This window comes from Capsicum annuum, chromosome 6, assembly GCF_002878395.1.
Source record: "Capsicum annuum cultivar UCD-10X-F1 chromosome 6, UCD10Xv1.1, whole genome shotgun sequence".
NCBI classification, from domain to species: domain Eukaryota; kingdom Viridiplantae; phylum Streptophyta; class Magnoliopsida; order Solanales; family Solanaceae; genus Capsicum; species Capsicum annuum.
The window spans coordinates 1,750,565-1,755,730 of record NC_061116.1 but is presented as its reverse complement, the minus strand read 5'-3'; positions in this window follow the sequence as shown (position 1 = coordinate 1,755,730).

Here is a 5,166-nt window from a genome sequence, read left to right as displayed (position 1 = left end):
ATATTACCTTTGAAAATCCCTAAACAATCATTCCATAACAAGAGAGGCGACTATCTAGGGCTTGAAGATTTTGATATCCAAGGGTCAAATATCTCTACGTTTTCTTTTTTTTTTCAAGGTATGTCAGACTATGCTAACTCTCATAGGCATAAGTTTATTTTTTTAAACAAGAATTAAAGTGTATATTTACGTATGTGGAATGGATTTTGAAAACCGTTAAAGAGCATGCATTGTGACCCTATTTTACGATGAAATTATGTATTTTTTATGGGGGTTTTCCAGGTACTTGAATCATATTCATGTGTACATATATGAGATTTGAGAATTGAATTGAGAGCATGATTTTTTATATTCCATCTATCCTGATGAAATTACTTGTCTAAATTTGTTATGAATTGTTCAAATGCGTGATTAAAAGCTTGAGACATATGTTTTTCTATCAATGGTGAAATTACATGATTATATAATCAAATGAGAGGGTACTTTCTTTTTTTATAAATGGTCTTTGTGTCTAACATAAGAACTTTATGTGAGTAATGAAAGAGATGGCCGTCCCATGTTAAATTCTTGAAAGAAAAAGAATTTGCATAAGTTTCATTTCATATTTGATATAAGAACTCTCTCATGTGATGTTAAAATCTTTTGAGTGGTCATTAATGTGTTTTTGAATGAAAGAGCTATGATTATGACATGACATGACATGGCTTACAAGGCTTGGTATGACGATGCCTATCACGGGAGACCCTTAACATGAAAGAGATAATATTGAAAAGCATGAAACATGGTTTTAAATGACTAATTTGGACCTAAAGAGAGCGAGTTGATTGCCTGAAGAAGGCATGGGTTCAGATAACCCATATCCCAAAACCGTGTTTTGCCGATACGAGTTTTATTATATATTGTTCTGCAAGTGGAATAATGTAACACCCCGCAAAAATCATCCATCCGTTAGATCGTGGTAATATGCTCTTAGAGTTAAATGACTAAAATTGTGTCAAACAAACTTAGTCTCATTTTTGACTTCCAATGTGAGTTAAGTTTAAACCATATATAATTTTCCTAATTTAGACTTATTATCATGTGTAAAATTGAATAAGCTTTCCATCGATATAAGATTCACCCAAATTCGATATCCGGGAAAGAAGTTATGGCTAATTTAAGATCTAATCGTAAAACACCATCATTTTGGCGCTTGGCGTGTCGCGGAGTGGGCCTATTTAGCAATTGTCAAATTCCAGTAGCATAGCGCGATTGTGGCGCATTGCGCTGAAGTTTCAGGTCCCAACCAGTGGGACAACACGATAGCTCCGCGTTGCGGTGACCTTAAGAATCCAATTCGTTAATTTCTAGTGAGCCACCGCGATTGTAGCGCGTTGCAGTGGCCTATGAAATCGGGATTTCAGTTATATTTTTTATTCCATCTCATTAAGGGTACATTGGGTATTTCCACCCCTTATCATCTTAAACACGAGATTTTAATCTCAAATGACCTCATTATTGATATTTTCATCAAAAATCATCAAGAACACTCTCTAAGGTTTCAATTTAAAAGCCCAAACAACTCTAGATTCAACCTTGTGTTTTAGAAATTGATTGAAAGTTTGGAATCCCCAAGCCGTGGGCATCAAGAATCATCCTTTAATTTCCTAAATAGAGGTACTTGGGGTTTATATTAAAGCTATATGGGCTTGTTTAAAACACCCAATTATGATTTAAAAATCATCAAGCATGAATTTGTTAAAGGGGTTTTGAGATCCATGATTTTATTATGCTTTATGCATGTTTAATGCAATTGTTGTTTTGGCCTTTTCGCCTTATCCCCTTAAACTGATTTACACATATAAGTATATGAATGAAACTTGAAATTGAAGATTTATTTGAGAGCACAATTAATGAAAATCTCTCTCTTGTGATAACCTTATTTTTATGATCTTATGGTGATTGATTGAAATGCATGATTAATGGATTGAAAATAGTTTACTCAAATACCATAGTATTTTGAGCATGATTTAGAGATTTAAGAGAGAGAGTTTCTTGATGTAAATACATTTTGTTAAAAGAGAAAGATTTGCATGAGATTAAAATCTTTGACATAACCACCTTGCATCATTTAAAGTTTGACAAAGAGAGTTGCACACATGTGTTTACATGAGTTTTAGAGAAAGAGTTATTTGAAATGATTCATTGATATGGTGGTGCCGAATTTATGTTTTGTAAACAGAGATTGAAATATGCTAAAAATGGCTCAGAGATGTGACTTGCAAGTCAATGGTATGACGATACCATATAAATGTATGCCATAACAGAGTTAGAGTTTTCAGAATATGTTTTCAGAGAATGCATGTCTTAAAGAGTTAAAAATGGGCATAAATAGAGTTAGGTGGTTGCCTGAAGAGGGCTAGAGTTCAAGTAAATCTTAACGTAAAACCATGATTTTCTGATCCGAGTATATTATTTTTATACTGGCGACGGCCATGTGGCGTAGCAGAGTCAGAGACTCCAACCCTTGTGGCACATTTGGGTTGAAGGTTTCCCCGCCGAGTCAATGATGGATTCCATATAGCCCGTGGAATTTCAAAATTATAGGGTATACCATCTAGCGCAGAAGTAAAACAAAGAATGTCTCAGAGTTCAAATGATTTTCTTTTAGAGTTTTTCAGAAATGCCCATGTGATTTCTTACTATATGATATGTTTAGGAACTGTTTTTAAATTGCTCTCATATATGTTGGATATAAATTATTATTTTGAATTTGCTCTGCATACCAGTACATATGTATTGATCCCCTACCTCCCAGGTTCGGAGGCTCAGTCTAAGGGTCTGGCTAATCAGTAGAATATTCTAGAGAGAAGTGATCCATTCAGTGGTGAGCCTTCTTTTTTCTAGAAGGCTTGTTATTTCAGATTATGTTATTCCGTTGGTTTGGTCTACTGGGGGCCTTGTCCCAGTTTTCAGATAGTTGTCAGATTTTCATGTAGTAGAGATTTCGTAAACTGTTCCAGATGTTGTTTAGTTGATTTTGGATTCCATTCCTTATTGTTAAACTAAATCCAGAGTATGACTATGTTTCCGTATCAGATTATATTTTTGCATCTTCTTTATTTATGTGAATGTTGTGCATGATTATCAGTTAGAGTAGGACGCCCAGGACTTCATGGTTCTGGATGTTCGTCATGGTCAGGCCCTAGATCGGGTCATGATAAACTTGGTAGCAGAGCATGTTTCATAGTCCCAGGGTGTCTGCGAAATCGCGTCGGGTAGAATTTTGTTTATAGGTGTGTAGCGCACCACACTTTTAAGCAGGAGGATACTAGGTGTTTAGGAATGTTTCTCTTCTTTGTGGTTTAGTTCGTGCTTCAGAGTCTGAGTTTTCCCCTAATCGATAATCTCTTATGTTTTAGAAAAAAATTATGCCTCTCCGTCATACTATCGATCAGAATGCACAGACAGATGAGGTCCATCCCACTCATGGAATTAGGACCCAAAACAGATCTCAGACTTCGGATATTGATGCTACTCCAGGAGTCCCACCTACTCAGACCATCTCACTTAGAGCGCCCAGAGCTCCCCGAAAGGGGACTAACCGCACTCAGCCTCGCGAGAGAGAGAGCTATCTAATGCAGAATTCAAACAGTCCATTCATATGCTTACCTAGTTGGTAGCCACACAAACTCAACGGTTGAAAGATATTGGGTCTGCATCTGTTATATTTGAAGCTACAAGAGTGGGCTAGTTCATGAGTATGAACCCACCCAAGTTTACTGGTACCAAGGTAGAAGAGGATCCACAAGAGTTTGTGGATGAGATGAAGAAGATCTTTAAGGTGATGCATGTAGATGAGGTAGAGCGGGTTGATTTAGTGGCTTACCAGCTTAAAGATGTAGCGAACCAATAGTATAATGAGTGGGAATATTCAAATAGTGAGCATGCTGAGCCCACAGTTTGGGCCGAGTTCGTTGAAGCCTTCCTTGATTGATTCTTTCCTCTCGAGCTGAGGGAGGCCAAAGTAGAAGAGTTTATAAATCTAAAGCAGGGTAAGATGAGTGTCCAGGAGTACACTCTGAGGTTCAACCAACTATCCCGTTATACTCCTGAGAAGACTAGTAACATGAGAGCCCGAATAAGGAAATTTGCATTCGGCCTTTCAGATGACTTAATGCTTGAATGTCAGGGAGCAATGTTGAACCGGGACATGGATTTTTCCAGACTGTCAGTCCACATGCAGCAAGTTGAGGAAAATAAAAAGAAGATCAGTGAATCAAGAGAAAAGGATGGACAGACAAGGAGATCCAAAACAGCAGACCAGAGCTACAGTCAGCAGCAGAGTGGGAATTGGGGTAACTAATGGTAGAAGAAGAAAAATTGGGGTAATGCGCTGTCTACAACCAGTGTTCCGGTGTCCAGACCCCCAGCCGGATAGTACACTCAAGATTTTTAGTATAGGAAAGGGCCGAGGATACATGGTTCATAGTCTCAGGAAAGTGTAGCTCGGACCTCTCGGACATACCTTTGCTGTGAGAAATATGGGAGGAATCATCCAGGGAGATATCAGTTTGGCGCTATGGTGTGTTATTCGTGTGGCCATCCAGGCCACATCCAGAAAGACTGTCCAGCAGCAAATAGTAATGTTGGTGGAGCCAAGTCACAGGCTAATTCTTATGTACCACCATCACCTTAGAAGGGTGCTACTTCAGCCGCTGAAAATTTCCGCAACCGGTTGTACGCCTTGACCAACTTCCAGGAGGCAGAGGCCTCACCAGATGTAGTAACCGGTACATTGTAAATATTTTCTCATGATGTTTATGTGTTACTTGATCTCGGGTCTACTTTATCCTATGTGACCCCTTATGTGGCTGTTGATTTTGGGTTTGAGCCTGATGTGATTTCCGAACTTTTCTCTGTTTCCACTCCGATGGGAGATTCTATTGTAGATAAAAGGGTGTTCTGATCTGTGTTGTGACTGTTTGTGGCCGGGATACTGTGGCAGACCTCATAGATCTTGAGATGGTTGACTTTAATTCCATCTTGGGAATGGACTGGCTCCATTCATGTTATGCCATACTAAATTGTAGGACCCGAAGAGTCACTTTTTCTTTTTCGAATGAACCGGTCTTAGAACGTGAGGGTCATTGTTTAGCACCTAGAGGGAACTTTATATCTTATCTT